Source organism: Podarcis erhardii, assembly GCF_964252035.2.
Source record: "Podarcis erhardii genome assembly, chromosome: 2".
Classification (NCBI taxonomy): domain Eukaryota; kingdom Metazoa; phylum Chordata; class Lepidosauria; order Squamata; family Lacertidae; genus Podarcis; species Podarcis erhardii.
In genome coordinates, this window is record NC_138498.1 from 39,776,633 (window position 1) to 39,795,796 (window position 19,164).

The following is a 19,164-nucleotide window of genomic DNA, read 5'->3' on the forward strand; positions in this document are numbered from 1 at the left end:
CTGGAGATCTCCCAACTTATATCGCCCATTGCCAAGTTCTGCAAACACTGCCTAGTGATGGACACAGGAGCTGTACAGCTCTGTGAGCAGGAGTGACCAGGGAAGATGGAGTGGGGTTTATTAGAGGTGTTCCCATTTTCAAGCTGTTGCAATATTTCTGACCATGTTAAAGAAGGGACAAAAGCATTTTTTGCAGGAGCAACTTTCACAGTAAAGGTTTAAACAAAATAACAAGACTACATGGGGGGGGATTAATGGAGCACTAAATACACATAAAGGCAATATATTTAGAATATATATTTTTTCTCATTAGTATTTCACTTGCTCTTGCCTCTCCTAAATATTTTTCTAACTCTAAATAAGGAATTAAACATAAAAAAGAAAATGTTCCTTTCCCACAACATTTCTATGCACTCAAACATTTGCAGCCGTATCTCTCCAATGTGAACATTTACTGAGGTAGATGTTTCCATTCCATAAACTATCTTGCAGTATTATTGGGTGGGGGGGGAGTAATTAGTAGTAACACAAACAAAAAATGGTTGTCTACAGATTGTGGCTATAAGTGATCTATGCTTCACCTTTTACGGGCCAAACTAGACAGGCCAGCACTGCAGTTTTCCGTGTGCAAAATTAGGTCTTTTGCTGAATCCCCGTAAAGTGGCAGAGGTATTCAAAGAACTACATGAGTAGATGAGCTGTACTCCTCACCGATCACTGTTTACAAGCAGTTTTTTCCTTTGGTGTTGTGCATAGCTGTCAAGTGTCCCTTATTTGGCGGGACAGTCCCTTATCCCAGCGCCGTGTCCCGCTGCTGTCCCTTACTGATGATGTCCCTTAAATTTCCCAGGTTTCAAAGGAAGCAGCTCCTCTCCCTCCCTCCCTGCCGGCCAGGGAGGAGGGAGGCTCCAGATGTGTTGCTTGGCTGCGTTGCTCACCCAGTGAGGAGTCTAAGAACGACTGGGGGATGGAGCTTGCATGCCTTGTGCCGATCAAATCGGCCGCATTGCCTGGGGACTCGCCTTTCCTCAGCGCTTCCCAGCGGAGAGGTGGCGGTGGTTTTCCTTGCTGCATCCCCTTTGCCGGGTTGCTTCTCGTTTCGCTGCTGGTTGACTAAAATCCCTTATTTTGGCTGCTGATCCCTTATTTTCGAGGCTGCTGGTCCCTTATTTTCAAATCTGTAAGTTGACAGCTATGGTGTTGTGTGTCACTTATTAGGAGAAAAACTGCTTTCAAATAGAAGGCGTTGGGGGATGACTACAGACAGGGGGCAGCACTCTTCTCTTGCCCATGTTGGACTTTAAATTGCCAAAACAAAAACACCCCACCCACACTTTATGTATGTGGGTCATGCTGCCATCAGGTCTAGCTGTATCCTAATAAAGAACATTCATGATGACGCCAATTCACTAGCCCAATTCTAAAGCAGTAAGACTCACTCATTTATCTAAAATACAGTAATAAGGTGCATGATTCAAAGAGCTTGGCACTAGGAGCAAAGGGGACGTGCCACTTGCAACCTTCTGAAAAGCATGCTGGTACCTTTCACGTCTTAACAAGTTCCCCTACACTGCTTGGAAAGTTTCCAGATTCAAAGTTTCAAGAGAATTTATAAGCAGGAATTTCCCCATCCAGTAAAGCTAGCAACTCAGGCACTAAAGTGCACCTGCTTTTTGTTTCACTGGGCTAATTCATTCTTTATTTTTTTTTTAAAAAAAAGGAAACACTCATATGAAACTAGATCTTAATATTTTGCTTGTGATGCTTTGTGCTCTATTGTTACAAGTGCCGTTTCTACTTTTAATCAAATTATAAAGAATTTAGTGGAATCCTTGGATGAACAGATTTCAACATATGACACCCTAGAGTCACAGAATTGTATAGTTGAAAGGGATTCTATTTAACAAGAGTTACATACAATGAGCCTCCACTGGCCTATGTCAAATTCAATTTGACCAAACCACGTGGCTTTCTTTTACCTTGATTTTTTCCCCAGGCAGTGCTAAAGAGCAAAGCATACTCCTTGAGCAGCCAAGACTCCTCAATTAGATCACCTACTTCACAAAGAATAGGCCTCTATCTTCTCCTGTTTATTGTATTGATATTTACTGATGCCACATTGCTTTTCAAATATTGTACGCTTTGGGAGGTTTATTTACACCATTTAGATACAACTTGAAAAATGATATATAAATGCTTTATATTTTTTTAAAAAAATAAATATTCAGTAAATCCCAATTAAGTCAACGTGGCATATGCTGGCAGGATGCATTGAGGACTAAGCAGCATTTAATACTAGGAACAGGAGAACAAGGCTTTACAGAGTAGAAAATAAAACAGCACACCATAACATGGTACTGTAGGAGTAAAAGAAGCAACTTAAGAATCAGGTGCGAACAACATGGTGCAGCATCAGGGTTAAGAGCATGAGCTATGATTCCACGTTCCACGTCATGAATTCACTGGATGACCTGACAACCCTTTTATCCCTCAGACTATAAAACCTACCTTCAAGGGTTGTTGTAAGTGTCGTAATCACTTACTTAGATTTTTGGGATTAGGTGCAATGGCAGTTTGAATGCAGAAGATCCCAGATTCAATCCCAATTCAGATCTCCAGGTGTGTTTATATATATTTAAATGAACTTGGGCATCAAGGCTGGGAAACCTGCTACTTATGTGAGCAGAAAGTAGTTTGGTGAGTGGTCTGTCTCCAAACAAGCCAGCTTTATATAGGGATCAATGGCACTCTATTACCAATGGAGTATAATCATATAATACTTATTCTGTTTGAAAATGCAGGAACAGCTAACTTGCCCAACAATCTCCCACCCCACCCCTTTTTCATTTTTACTATCTAGCTTGATGAAGAGTTCTGGAGAATTTGGAAGCTTGCACACTAGCCTGAGTAATTTTGGCTGGCTTAATAAAGATACTGCCCTAAAATGGATTTTGGGATTAGTAATACTATAAGCAGTCAGGTTATAGTTATTCAGTAACTATAGTTATTCTGTAACATGTCCACAAAAGAGAAGCATCTCAAAAAAGAGAGAGAAGCACAGTGCTATTTTTCTAGAAAAAGAGGAGCTGGAACTCACTATGAACACCTCGAGGCCTTTGTTCTCTTAGAATGGCAATGGAGCCCACCTGAGGTGCCAGGACTGAGTTCCAGCAAGTTCCGGCTGAAGAGGGAAAAAATACAAACATACTGTCCAAAACAGAACAGGAAAGAACTGGCAGCAAAGTAGTAAATTGCTAGTTCTGGGCGCTTTTCATTGTCATTTCTGGGAAAGCCTGGGAGCAGTAAAGCCTATTACACCACTAGGTTTTTGCAAACCTGCACAAGCCACACAATTTGGCAAAACTAAGTGGAAGTGGGTAGGGAGCCAAACATGCTCCTTGTTCAGGTGCAATTTATTCTAGGCCCAGTCCTATAATACCCCTCCCCCCCAATACTTTTTTTCGATCAGTCTAACTACTTTTCTACTTGAGGGCGACTTTATTGATTTTGGACCTGTGCCTGTCCTACAAACTTCGCATTCTTCTTCATCTGTTGCAAAACTCACCAGAAACCCTTAGGCACCTACAAAGAATCTAATCCTACATAGTGTTGGTTGCCAGTTCATTTCGGAGCCCAATTCAAGGTGCTCACTCACATTAATGTTTAAAGCCCTAAACGACTTAGAGCCCAAATATCTGAAAGGCAACCTCATTCCCTATAGATGCTCTTGGGCGTTAAGATGATAAGAAGAGGTCCTCTTTGTTCCCAGAGAGATGTGCCCGGCCTTTTCATTATGTACTGTATTTTTCGTCCCATAGGACGCTCCGTCCCATAGGACGCACCTAGTTTTTTGGGGGGGAAATAAAGGAAATTCCCCCCCTTTATTTTCCCCCCAAAACCAGGTCGGGGAAACCGAACCAGGTCGAGGAACAGCGGGATGGCGCTGTGCCTCCCTGCTGTCCCCCGAGCTTGTGGGGCTGGCCGATGCCTGCCCGGCGCGCAGGGTGCTCTGCTTCAGTGCGCCCTGCCCGCCGGGCAGCAGGCTGCTATCCGCAGCATGGGGAGCCCTGCGGATGTCTGCCCGGCGCGAGGGGCACTCTGCTTCAGGGCGCCGCTCGCGCCGGGCGGCAGGTTGCTATCCGCAGCGAGGGGAGCCCTGCGGGGAACTCCTGCAGGGCTCCCCACACTGCGGATGTCTGCCCGGCGCGAGGGGCACTCTGCTTCAGGGTGCCTATCGCGCCGGGCGGCAGGCTGCTATCTGCAGCGAAGGGAGCCCCTCTCGCTCTCCAAGCTTCAGCGAAAGCCTGCATTCGCCCCATAGGACGCACCCAGATTTTCCCTTCATTTTTGGAGGGGAAAAAGTGCGTCCTATAGGGCGAAAAATACGGTAGTTTTTGTCAGATACTGAAAACACACCTGTTTACTGTGGTCTTTGACACCTGAGATAGAATTTTTAAGACCTGCTCTTCTCTTGACTGCATTCTATTTTAACTGTTCTTAATAATGCGTTTTTAAATTGTTGCAAACTGCTCTGGGACTTAATGGTAAAGGGTGGGCAACTAGAAAATAGCAGCAACAGAAGCAACCTTGACACATCACTGATGGGATGGATTTTGATAGGATTTAACACAACCATGCAATAATCGACATCTTAGTGGTGATTGATAATTCTATTTATAATAATAATAATTTATTATTTATACCCCGCCCATCTGGCTGAGTTTCCCCAGCCACTCTGGGCGGCTCCCAATCAAGTGTTAAAAACAGTACAGCGTTATTTAGAATTTGGAATTACAAACTGTAGTAGCATAAATTGTCTTGTCATGTGTGGCTCGGCGTTAAACTCTTGGAATATCCTCCATTCCATTCATGTTGACTTCTTAATATCCTTCATCTCGCTTAGGGGAAGAGAGAATCCATTATTATCAAAGCCATATGCACATACTCTGAACTCAGAGTTCACTGAAGCCCCTTGACTATGCCTCAATAAAGGAATCCAATCCATATAAGGAAACAGAAAGAATTTCAAAAATCTCCACCGAGACTAGGAACATTGCCTAAAGCCATTATGGTTTTATAGGTAGCAGCAATCTGTAAAACAGCGCCTTTTCACTAAGATTATCTGAAATGCCTGGTCAGTTTTTCATTTATTATACACTCCTAGCCCACAGGGAGGCCAGAGCTTCAGGACATTTCAAAGGCACTATCATTCAGATAATAGATCTTAAGCTCCATTTCTCTATTCTCAACCAGACTATTTCAAAACACCACAATTTGTACATAATAAAAGCTACCTGTGCTCTGCATTGTTTACTACCTTTCTAATGATGTTATAGGATGGTGATAATTTAGACTTGCAGCTAATTGACATTAAAAGAATGGCATGTCCAAACAACCTTTCTGTAACCTTAAATGCTTTTATAACAATGCATCCAAACCAAGCTGTTAGTCAATCCTGTCACACATAACCCACAGGAGGTCTGGAGGGTGGCAAAATGAGTACGGGCCTTTTCAGTGGTGGCTTCCAGCTCATAAAATGCTCTCCCTAGGAAAACTCACCTGGTGCTATCATTACACATTTTTAGGTGCCAGCCAAAACTTGTTTTATCTTTTTTTCATTGTGTTAGTTGTTTGAAAGAAGAAGAAGAAGAGTTTGGATTTGATATCCCGCCTTTCACTCCCTTTAAGGAGTTGTTATGCTTTTTAACTGGTCTTATTGTATTAAGGATATTTTAATGATCTGATGGAATTGTTATTGCACCTGTTCATTATACATGAATTTTATCGTTCATTTTCTAGTTCTAAACAATTTAAAAGCCATTTTGTCATATATGCAGTTTATATATGCAGTTTATTGTATTTTAGTGTTTTGCCGCCCAGAGTGGCTGGGAAAACCCAGCCAGATGGGTGGGGTATAAATATTATTATTATTATTATTATTATTATTATTATTATTATTATTATTATTATTATTTATTATTATATTATTATTATTATTATTATTAAAAAATTAAAAATACAATTATAAAACAAATAAATGTTACAACAATAAAACAAGTGTTAAAACAATTGAAAACAGTTCCACTTATAAAAACAACACAAACATTTAAAATCAACCAATTCCACCAGTCTCCTCCCTTTTAAGGTACCACAATGAAAACTAAACAGGTACCACAAAATCTCTCTTCTAAAAAAGAGAGGTTGATTGGCATTTGTGCAGTCGCGTACGACAGATACAGTTTTAAAGAGCACATTATTCACAATAAAACATTTAAATTTAATGCCACATTTACATCTCTGTAGGTAAAAGTTCTCAGAGTAACAAAAAACAGCACACGTTATTCATTCCTTGATTCTCTAATATCTGCTCCAATTCAGCTCTGAATAACGTTTTGGAGTGGGGTGTTCATCTGATCGCTAAGTTATTTATATTTATTAACTATAGAGACAAAACCCAACCACCCCATGCTACCTGTGTGTTTAGAAATCATAATGACACCATGATTTGGCCCATTCAAACATTTTGGAATGAACAATAATGTAAGGATTTGTTTTGTTTTGAAGTAACAGCTGGGAAAATTGAGACCACATGTTTATTGCCAGAACCAGGACGAAAACTGTAGGAAAAATAATATTTCAAGAAACAGAGGACGCCACGCATTTATGCTAGGAAGCATGAATTTCTGGAGGCTAAAAGTGGCTGACATTGAAGCTTCACAAATAATGATGTCCAAGCCTGACCCCTTCACTTTGCGGATATAATAACTTCTTTTAAAATATAGTCAATATAGTGTTTCTAACTACAGCAGCATTTGGCTGAATTTTCACTTAAGAGTTCATTGTTCATATTAAGAGTTCATATTTTAAGCCGCCTTGAGCATTGTTTTAACTGTGGAAAGGCGGCATACAAATAAAATAATGATGATGATTCTGGGTAGATGTTTATCACATGTTTATCACATATAGAAAATATATCAGAAGCAAAATTAATATTCTTGAATACAAGAATATGAAAAAAAGTTGAAAAAAGAAAGCCCAATAGCAATCTTAAAGGGGGAGAAGGGTAAATTCAAAGTGCTATATATTTATTCAAGCGACTTCAATATACAAAAAATTGTTGGGAAAGTTATAAACAACTTGTAAGGGTAGGTAGAAAAGAATCTATGGAGAACAGTTCCTGTGCAAAACGCACTGTTCTAGCCTCTTGCTTAATTCTGCTTCCAGTTCCACAAGGTTTGCACACACAAATGGCTCTTGTAGGTCATGCCTATTAAAACCAACTTGGGTAATGAATGCAGATGCCTCTGTGTGCTAAGAAAAGGCTGTCCCATCTTGATCACCGCGATCCTCTTGGCCTTTTCCCCCACCTACTTTCACTTACCAGTGGCACCAGTTTGATCTTCTCTGTCTTTTATCTGTTTTCCTCACTTTCTCCTGCCCTATCAAATTCATTATAAGCTACCAGTGTTTACTTTAGTATTTTCTTTATCTTTCTTCCGTAGTTCTACTATAAAACATATTGCATGCTTCAGTCCTCAGGGACAAGTCATTTCTTTAACCCGGGATATCCAGTTCTAACTCTCCTTTACAGGCCTTTCCCAACAATATAGTGCTGGGATTCGCTGCCCCCCAATATTGCCAGACTTTAAAAATGTGTCCATTTGTCTTGGCTTTTTGTACCTGTGTTGTCTCCCTTAGCCTCTCCATCACCTTTTCTTTCTCATCATGTTTTATGTTTCATTTAGATTGTAAGCCTGCAGGCATAGCTTGCCTTGATTAGTTCTGCACTGAATTTGGCATTTAACAGTGTATAGTAAATTAATATATTGAAACTGTTGGTTCTTATTTTCTCTCTTTTGAAGAAATAAGCTGGTTCTTGAGTTGAGCTGCAACTTTCCACAGGGAATAAAAAAAGAGCAATCCTTTGGTTTACATCCCAACAAAACAATAAAAAAATGAGTGAAGACAAATAACTGGTTGATAATAAATTTACTGTCCACACATGATTAGATACTTGCCTGTTTTCCATTTCCCCCAAAACAAATCCTGTTATTTGCAGACATACACATATTTATTACATCACATGTGAAGCATTAAGCGGCTTTGGAGACTGCAAAGCTGTATAACAATATACAGTAACTCTCCTTTTATGGAGCCCATAACGTAACAATCCTAGGAACTGTGCTCATAAAATATACAGATTCAGTAAATTCTAACAGAGGTTTATTATTCCCTAGAGGAAAAAATCTTCATGGGAATAAACAACAAGATTTTGCTTGAGCTGAGTTCTATAACATAGAGGCACACTGTTCTCAAAAACTATCACACCTAGTACAAAACAGCTCAAGCTGTTTCAATTGGTCTAACAGAGTACTGGATTAAAAAAGTAAACAAGATTAAGTGTAACTTCTGGAGTAATGCTCATGTGCACATTTTAGGTCGTATCTCACTTCTGGCTAGCCTCTAGGAAATACCTCCCAGAAGTCTTTACGACTGTCACTATAGTTCCCACAACACCAGTTGTATGTGTTAACACACTCGGTGGATCCAAACCATGCAGGTACTCTTTCTGTTTTAAAGGGGGAAAACCCATGCAGACCCTCCACCAATAAAAAACAAATGCAAGCAATGGCATGTACAATTAGACATTATAGGGAAATTTATGGTTTTATTCATGAACTAGTAGAATTGAGTTTTATTTGTGGATGGTTTATTAATATTTATATTAATAGAATTTTGGTTCCAAGAGATATGTCTCAAATGGTTAAAATGAATTTGAACATGCTGATAAAGGAGGTTTCCAATGACCTGGAAAGGCGGGCATCACTTAAATTTAGTATTTGGGGTAAGGTTAATTCAGTTAAGATGAATATTCTGCCACAAATAATATACATACCTATAGTATTTCACTATATATTACCCAAGCATGTTTTCAAAATATTAATTTAGCATTATTATTAAGAATATTTAGGGGGTTTATTGGGGTTAATTCTCCACTTTATTTTTAACCTGAGAAAAGGCTGCTGTAAACTGGGTTGTCACTTACAAACTGACCCATAAGCTCACAAATTATGGGGTAATCCAGAATTGAAAGCAAGAGGCAACCTTTATGTGGAAGCAATGAGCTGAATGCGGGACATATATATTTTAGATGAGCTGATAGGTTCAGATGGATAATTTTTTGTCATTTCCAATTTTACAGTGTAAATATCGATTTCAATGAGAGCAGAATGGCAGTATCTTCAATTACAACATCTGTTGGTGTCTGTTTCTGGCCCATTCTCCTTTCAACACTTCAGCATCTTTTAAACTGTTGAATCCTTACAAAATGCTAAACTTATAACTGCTTATAAACTTAGCACTGCTTATAAATGGATATCATTAGGTAAATTTTCATGAACTCAGATAGGTGTGGAATAACGAATTAGAGCCTTAACAATGGAAAACTGCTTTAGAATCTATACAGAATGTTTCCTTAGACTTGTAATTGAGAATCAGTCACAAAAATTACCGTATTTTTCGTCCCATAGGACGCTCCGTCCCATAGGACGCACCTAGTTTTTTGGGGGGGAAATAGAGGATTTCCCCCCCTTTATTTCCCCCCCACAACCAGGTCGGGGAACCCGAACCAGGTCGAGGAACAGTGGGATGGCGGCGCTGCGCCTCCTTGCTGTCCCCCGAGCTTGTGGGGCTGGCCGATGTCTGTCCGGCGGACGGGGCGCTCTGCTTCAGGGCGCCCTTTGCGCCGGGTGGCAGGCTGCTATCCGCAGCGTAGGGAGCCCTGCGGGGAACTCCTGCAGGGCTCCAACACGCTGCGGATGTTTGTCCGGCGGGCGGGGCGCTCTGCTTCAGGGCGCCCCTCGCGCCGGGTGGCAGGCTGCTATCCGCAGCGTAGGGAGCCCTGCGGGACCTCCCGCAGGGCTGCCTAGGCTGCGGATGTGTTCTCGAAGCGCCGGGCGCTCTGCTTTCAGGACACCCGACGCTCAAGGAAGCAGGCTGCTATCCGCAGCCTAGACAGCCCTGCGGGAACTCCGCAGGGAGTGTTCCTGAAGCATGGAGAGCGAGAGGGGTCGGTGCGCACTGACCCCTCTCGCTCTCCAAGCTTCAGCGAAAGCCTGCATTCGCCCCATAGGAAGAACCCAGATTTCCCCTTCATATTTGGAGGGGGAAAAGTGCATCCTATAGGGCGAAAAATACGGTAATAATATTTAGAATATATTGGACTCCACAGCATTTGCCTAGGAAGGTACTGCCTAATACAAGTAAGATGTTGGCATGGTAATGCTGGGAATGCCTCATTGAGGCACATAATAAGGACTTGTCTAGTAGTTACATGCTTCAGTTTTGTATCAGCGAAATCCCTAATATTTGCACATGTTCATACAGATTTAAATTAGATTCCTGTACTATAGCGATTAAGGGCAGGATAATCAAAGTGGATTTTGTAAAGCCTTTATGGTTGCTAAGAGCCTGAAAGGATAAATGCCCACCATCTATCACAAAATGGTCTGAGACCCTCTCTGCTTTGACTACATTTGAAAATATTTCATCTATACGTTAATTTCATGTGGATACCTAGTTGGACAACTAGACAGCTGTTATTAATTCATATATATATAACTTAAAATGCATGCATTGATAGTTACTGTATCCATAATGTGAACTGGTTAGTATTATTCATATATTATTTCTTTTTCTTCTTTTACTTTCTTTAATCATTCCCCCCCTTTTCTTTGTTAAATGTGCAAATTAAAATGTAGCTTTTAAAAAAAGAGAGCTATGCATTTTCAACTGCATTTATTCCCAGTAAGTGTGTACTGTACCCTTCCTATTTAAAATATTTATATGACACCTTGATGCATGAAAAGAAGACTCCAAGGTCACGAGAAAAAATGTTTAACTTGAGTCAGAGCCTGGGGAATCAAGAAAGTTGATGGAAACTTCTTAAGAAAATGGTGGTGTATACTTATAAGCCAAAAACAAATCTTGGCTATTTATTCAATTACAGGACTAGAAAGGAGTCTTAAATCACCTTCTGGCCCAACTCATTATACTAAAGAAAGTCCAACCAAAACAACTTAAATTGTCTGATATTGTTAGTTGATACGTTTTCAGAAGTTTTTGTCTATGAGGAACCTACAGCAATCCCCTCTGAAAATGAGAATCATTACGAATTCTGAATGACAGCACTATTAGTTCTATTGTTGGCCTTGTACCTTTCTCATGACATTTAGTTGAATTTCCTTCAACTGAAGCAAATTACATCTCTTACCATATTCAGTTACCATAGAGAGAAAGATTTATCAACTCCTTCTGTGGACAGAACTATGCTAGTTGCTAACGAGCAACGCATCCAAAGATACCAAGAGAAAGTGACTGGGAATGGAGGATCTGCAGAGAAATAGACACATGCCTAACTTTCCCCCACTTTAATTTCCACCTTCACTGTTTTTCTGCTGACGGGATTTCAAATGTGTATTTCCAACTGGTACCATGAAATATATAGTATATGGTCAAAATTGGCCCTCGGTGTTATTCATGGCAAATGACTAATGTGAAGCACAAGAAAAAAAATATAATGGAATTCAAAACCTCTCTTCCTTAGCTCAGAATTCCAGACGACACCACAAAATCCTGGAAAAGTGCCACCTCCACTATGTTATTCTTAAGCAAAATACAGCCAACAAAGCCAGCATTTCCCTGCGTGGTTAAAGTCCACTTTATTTGTCAAGAATAAGGCACTGTTTTTGTCTTGCCCCCAAAGTACAGCATTGCTATTGGCCTCCTTGAAACTTTGCAAAAATCCTTGATTATGTCAGACCACAAGCTTTCTTCCACAACTAGCTGATTATTTGGAAGAGCATGATTTTTAGTTTCTCCCAAGCAGAAAATGCCATTGTGCTCAGCTCCCTCATTTCTTCAGGACTTCCATCTTACACACTTTCCGCAATATGCTGGGAGCACAAGCCTCTTCCTTTGTGACATGGAAATTGTATTGTGGGTGGTAGAGCATAACTGGTTTCCTACAACTGTACAACCAATAGAAATTTGTTGCATGGAGTGCTCAGATAATTGTCTATGTGGGGGCACTGTTACTAAAATAGGACTTGGAATTGCCAAGCAGTGGAAGTGTTCAAACTTCACTGTTTTTGTAGATATTGTGTTTTTGGCTATGCTGCTGTTTGCTTTTGTTTCTTTCATAAAATTTATCGGCCACTTGACTATAATCAAAACAAAAGACCTCAAACTGGTTGAGCACAGGGCCACAACTGGCTACTCCTTGGATTACTGGCTGCCATCTTAGTGGGACCACAGGTTTGCCTATCCCATGGCGCTGTGCTTGGAAGGGGGAAAATTGTGCTGCAGTTCACTAATCTTGTGAAGCATTGGTGAATTCATACAAGACATATTCTATACAGGGTTTACAATTGAAGTGACTTGATTAACAAGACCAAGTTCTCACTCATTCAGTTTAGCACACTGGATGCTATGGAACTGCGGTCTCTCCTGACCCTGCAAAGGAGGCATTTCCTATGGACAATGTTATTTGCATGTTGCTAAAAATATCTGGTAGCCACAGCATAAGAAAGCAATATAATCATCTAGAAAGTCCTTAGCCCGTTTCAAAAATGGTTTCTGGTATTTGATGCCTTGCCTTTTAGAGGTGTGTGGGTATGTGACGAGGAACTCATCTGTCTTCAACATAGCACTTTATTTTTTATTTATTGTTTCAGCTCTATCAATGTCATTATAGTGAGTGACTTTGTAAAAAGGAGAGTCCAGCCCTATTAATTAGCTGAATGTGGCTTACATATTTTAAAGCTACATATTTCAGGATTCGACTTGCTAATATCTCTCAGTGCCTGTGCCTTTAACACAGTCTTCCAGACTAATTGGTAAAGCTAAGTAGCTCTCTTCTCTAAAACACTTCTTTATATAAACATGACATTTTTGAAGAACTTTTTTTAATGATAGGTTGGAAAGCTCCTGCCAGAATATTTCAATTAGCACGAAATAGATGTTCTCTGAAATTAACAGCACCGTTGATTTTTCTGGCATCCAGTCTTCCTGTAACAACTCCCAACTATGTTCAATCTCATTTATTTAAAGAACATACAAAATGTTCTTATAAATATAAGTCTGGAGAAATGATAGTGCTTTTTTATGTAGTATTACACTGATTAAGGGATTCACTGGGGACATCATGAACTGGAAAATTCAAATCATTAATGTTGGGTGGATGGACTTTCTACTGAATCTATCTTCCAAAAAGCAAATTTATTCAAGATATCTTAAGCAGGGAGTGACATTTTTAGTAGGCTAGCTTCAATAAAAGGAACAACCCTTGAAAGGACCTTCAAAATTGTATGCTGCCTGCTCCTTCTCTCCCCTGGGACTATGGGTTGTGCTTCTCCTGCAAACAAAACTTCCATCCCTAGTTTGAAGGGCAAGTACAGGAGCAAACTAAAGGTTTCCCAAAAGCCGGGGGGGGGGAGGTAGAGAAGGGATAGCAGCATACAAGCGAAGAGAAGCAAATGTGCAACGCCAAGGTGGTTCATATCGTGCTAAACAACGGGTGGTTGTTACATCTGAACACGCCCAGTGACTTCAGCTTCTTGGGTCTTCAGAAAGGAATTTATATTCCACTTTGTGTCACTTTTAGATCAAATTGGGTAACAATCAAAATAGCATCTTTAGAGCACCTTAAAGGGTTCCTGTTCAGCCTCCTTTTCTATGAAGGCCAATGCCTGTAATTCTGTATCTCTTAACCATTAGTTTCCATAGTCACGTTATCCATGGTCTTATTTTGAGTGTACAGACATGTGCTTTTCCTTAAGCTACTGGTGGTTTTGACACTATGCTAGATTGTAAAAATTAGAAACCACACATTAATATTTCTATTATATACCCTCCCAAAGCATGCACAAACTAGTGCTTTTAGAATAAATCATATAAAGAACAGTTTAACAAACTATAGGAAGGAAAAGAGGTCTCTAACCATAAACTTTTACAACTTGACAGAAATTATACACAAATGCAAACATCATTAGAACGGCAATAACTGGATGTCAAGCCTTTTGGGTCATGGAAATAAAGCAAAATTTGCAATCTGCCATGGGAGACAATCTGGCTTAGGATCAATTCAGACTTTACACACACCCAAAACATGGTTTAGATGTCCAACCGCAACTTCAAGCTACTTTCTTTGTTTTCATTTTCCATTAGTTCACCATTCTTGTATCTAGTGGTAGGTGCCGCCGTACAGAAGCTTTAACTGTGGGTTGTCAAATCAGACATTATGTCCAACTACATCATTAGCACAAAGCATGGTTTGCCAACCTCCTTCAAACCCTGGCTTATGATTCTAGTTTGCAGGCCAGTTGGAAACCATGATGCTATCCATTCAACAGTGGCAGCCCTTCGCATCTCAGATTTCAGTAGTGACCTGTGCAACACCAAAATCTGGCAACCCTGCCTTCCACTGGACTTCATCATTGCAGCACCTCAGAAGCAATGTGCCCAGTGCAACTAAACCAGTCACGCTCCCCTAGATCCACCTTTGCATTCAGTTATCACATCAAAGCAATGTTAACCATGGTTTGCATGATACTTGAATTGCCACCCATTAAGAAATTAACGTTCTCATATTGGATTAGTTATTTAATGCTAGGGTTACTTGATAAGTTACTTGGTGTGTGTACTTTCGGAATATTATGTCATTCTTCATTTAACAGGATATTCATGTCTCATTGCCTCCAGTTACTACTAATGTATCTGCATACCTAAATCAATATTCTAATGCATCTTGACCACAGTTTCATTTCAATTCAACAAAATAATGTAAGCACTCACATACCCTAACAAAAAATCAACTAAGCTGAACTAATAAAAGCAGTAAAAATAAGAAACATAGCAGCCAGTGGTACAAAACAGAAACACATCCCATACCAATCAACGCACTATTTCCTGTTTTCCCCATTACTGTGAAATGGTTTGTTGAAACACCACATGATAACACATTCATAGACCTCTACTAAACTGGGTACTGGTTTGCTGCTATTATTATTATAAAATTATCATTATGTTTAATGTTTTACTGTGTTTTTATGGATGTTAGAAGTTGCCCAGAGTGGCTGAGGCAACCCAGTCAGATGGGTGAGGTACATAATAAATAAACTACTACTACTACTTCTTCTTCTTCTTCTTCTTCTTCTTCTTCTTCTTCTTCTTCTTCTTCTTCTTATTACTACTATTATTCAGCATGTCTCATTTGTTCTTTAACTATTAACTGCATTAATTCTTTTGGGGGGGGGACCGGAAGCACTTTTCCCCCCTTCAGCTTCTTCCTTCTGTCTACGTAACAGGTGCAAGGATACAACGGGGAAGGAAAGTTGCGCCATTCTAATGATTATTTTAAAATAGCTCTCAACAACAAAGAGCCAAAGTACTAAAAATAGAAAGCCCTTTCAAACGTTAAAGCTGCCTGCTACCTAACAACATAAAACAAGGATTCTAACACAACACACACACACACACACACACACACACACACACACACACACACTCAGCCTGCCAAATACAGGGGCTATATGCAAAGTCTTCCTGCTTGAATATCACTAGTAACTACTTTCATTTTATGTTTAAAACCAGCTTTACTGAAATATATATATTAAATATCACCACGAAACCTCCCCCCCCCCGCAAAGCTATGGGAAGAAACCAAGCATTTCAACAAAGGGATTTTTTGTCAGTGGGGAGAGGGCATTGCTTGTGCCAAGAACACTCTGATCTGTTACAGCAACTTGTTCTGCAGCAGGGCAAGAGGTGAAGCTTTACAAGTCTGAATGAAGCGGAAATAAATATAAAGTGTCCATTAGTTTGCCATGGTCGAAGAAAAGCCAGAGCCGAGAGGAGTAAAAAGCCCATCAACATTCCCCAGTGTCAACCTCTTTAATAACCTTCCGTGGGTTTACTCTCCCAGGATTAGCTTTGCAGCTTCATTCACTATTGTTTGCTCAGAAGCACGGCTGGAAAATTCTGTTTTGTTTACTAGGTCCACCAAAAAAGAAATCCTCCCAGCGCTAATAGCCTGAAGATAACATCTACTACAGGAAGAGAGAGAGAGAAGAAGAAGAAAGAAACAGACACTGCATCTTAAAGTCACTAGCAGTGTTTGTTCCTGCTTTCAATCCTATATGCCTTTAGTAGTCCCCATCACTGACTTGGAATTATGTGACATCGATCAAATAGGCATGCTGAAAACATTCTCTGCTCTTAATATCCTGACAGAGAACGGAAGGATAAAGGGGGGGGGGGAGCCTAGCAAGGCGTTTATCAATAGAAAGCTGGCAAAACCCCTGGTGCTTCTAATTCAATCCTACACTTACTACTGCAGGCTCAGCTATTTCCTCTTTAAACTACGCTGAACTTACCCAACTGAAACCATATGTACTCCAATAATTCTGAATGCAGAATGCTGGGAGGAAAGGGAGATAACCTTAGGAGCGGGTGATGAAATTGCATTGATCTAGAACTGTTAAATCATTTCTGGTTAAGCAACATAGTGCGGAGGCAGGAGCATGAATGCCAAAAGCTGCTTTAAAGATAAAGGGACCCCTGACTATTAGGTCCAGTCATGGCTGACTCAGGGGTTGCAGCGCTCATCTCGCTTTATTGGCCAAGGGAGCCGGCATACAGCTTCTGGGTCATGTGGCCAGCATGACTAAGCCGCTTCTGGCAAACCAGAGCAGCGCACGGAAATGCCGTTTACCTTCCCGCCGGAGCGGTACCTATTTATCTACTTGCACTTTGACGTGCTTTCAAACTGCTAGGTTGGCAGGAGCAGGAACTGAACAACAGGAGCTCACCTCGTCGTGGGGATTTGAACCGCCAACCTTCTGATCAGCAAGTCCCAGGCTCTGTGGTTTAACCCACAGCGCAACCCGCGTCTGGTCCATCAAGCCTGGTGCTGTCTACTCTGAATGGCAGTAGTTTTCCAAGCTGTCAGACAGAGATATACAACTTGAGAAAATACAAATTATGTGCTCAGCCACTAACCTACGGGCCCTTCATGACACACTTTACTTTACCACACTTTACCCCAAAGCCCTGTACAAAATGACGCAAATGATTTCGGTGAAGCACAGCCTGCTCAAAGCCTTCAACCATTGTTGATGTGCCAGGAAAGGTTGGAGGAAGGATGTCAACTAGCAGGCTCCTGGAATGAAAACACCAAGTTCAGCAACAGTTTTCTATTTGCAGATTACCACAATTGCAGTGTTGTAAAAGCTTCCAGCCTGCCGCTGAAAATAATTAGAAGTTCTTTAAAGGCCACAATGAAATGAGCAGTATATTATGTAGTCATTGTTTATTCCACTAAATGACCAGAAACGTCCGTTTTAAGAAATTGAGAACTTGCTGTGCTAGCTCTCTCCATATATCTCTCTCACACACCCCTTGAACTCATGTGTATGCTAGTAACCTTTCTGCTCCTGCAATGCTTTAAATACAAATTTGTTGTTTCTGTTGCTCTAATAAATGGATGGCAAAAAGGCTCGATGCAGTTAAGAATGAGCCAGCTAACTGTGGATCGCTCTTGAAATCAAAGTCAGTGAAAGCTCGTGTATAAGGTATACACAGCAAAGGGGAATGTATGGGGCAGGTTAAAAGTTACACACCAAAGCAAAGGTAAGAAGTGGTACCTAGGGTTACATACGCTTCAGGTTACAGACTCCGCTAACCCAGAAATAATACCTCGGATTAAGAACTTTGCTTCAGGATGAGAACAGAAATCGTGCTCCGGCGGTGCAGCAGCAGCAGGAGGCCCCATTAGCTAAAGTGGTGCTTCAGGTTAAGAACAGTTTCAGGTTAAGAACGGACCTCCAGAACAAATTAAGTACTTAAACCAAGGTACCACTGTATGCTGTATCTGGAAGGATTAGAAGATGAAGGGTGAAACTATCCTTTTTTAAGTAGACATGGCCTTTATTTAAGCCATCTACTTTTCCAATGCTCAAAGCAGTTTTAACTATATTTAAAACATCAAAATATTAAAACCTAATAATTTTTAACTGGTGGCATGAGGTCCTTGGCCTCCGCTTCTCATCTACATGTTTGTGGTTGGGGAGTTCTATTTCCTTCCCCGAGAAAACCTCTAATTTCCCGGAGATTATAAACACATATTTTTTAAAAAATAAATGTAATTTGTTCAAAAGAAACATGAGATATTTAAAAAATGCTTGATATATTCATGAACCTCTGGGGCCTAGAACACACTTGAGGGCATTATCTTGGTGCTAGGGCAGCCTTCCCCAACCTGGTGCCCTCCAAAGGTTTTTGTCTACAGAGGTAAGCAGCAGGTTGTATAGGTAAGGCAAGAGGTTTAATCTTCTTAAAAGTTACAGATATAAATCCAACTTGTACAGAATCAAGAATGAAGATAATTATGGTGCTCAGTCTGAAGAATGGAGCCAATTACAGTGGTACCTCAGGTTAAGTACTTAATTCGTTCCAGAGGTCCGTTCTTAACCTGAAACTGTTCTTAACCTGAAGCACCACTTTAGCTAATGGGGCCTCCTGCTGCTGCCACGCTGCCGGAGCCCAATTTCTGTTCTCATCCTGAAGCAAAGTTCTTAACCTGAAGAACTATTTCTGGGTTAGCGGAGTCTGTAACCTGAAGCGTATGTAACCTGAAGCATATGTAACCCGAGGTACCACTGTATTCAATAACTTATTTTCATGAAATATCACATTGTTAAAAGTAAACACCAGCCCATGGGTAATTTATAAATATTTACGGAAACCTGCATACATAGGCACTGCCCCACCCCCCAGGTTTAGCCTCAATATCGTGCTCTACAGGCTGGGCATTACTATTAGATTATACCAGATATTCTACATTCCATTCTCCCTTGCAATGCTTGGAAGGGCTGCAGCCAACTAGCTTGACTTGAAGAACTGTGACATGGATACTTTTTTGTTTATTCATTTGATGATAGGAAGCCATAGTTTAGTTTGAAGCCTGATATGTTGATTGACTGATTCTATTTCTATGCCATTTTTTATGCAAATAAATCCCAAAGCGTCTTACAAACAAAAGATAAGATTAATGGAACATCAAAAATACAGCATAAATAGTCTAGAATACTTAACAAAACATCAGCA

The 19,164-nt window shown here is 40.5% G+C and overlaps 1 protein-coding gene across 4 annotated transcripts in view; it reads right to left on the bottom strand.

Moving 5' to 3' along the window:
- B3GNTL1 (UDP-GlcNAc:betaGal beta-1,3-N-acetylglucosaminyltransferase like 1) overlaps positions 1 to 19,164 on the bottom strand; it is a gene marked incomplete at its 5' end in the record, with an annotated part of 167,449 nt that overhangs the window by 57,143 nt on the left and 91,142 nt on the right. The window lies entirely within an intron of this gene.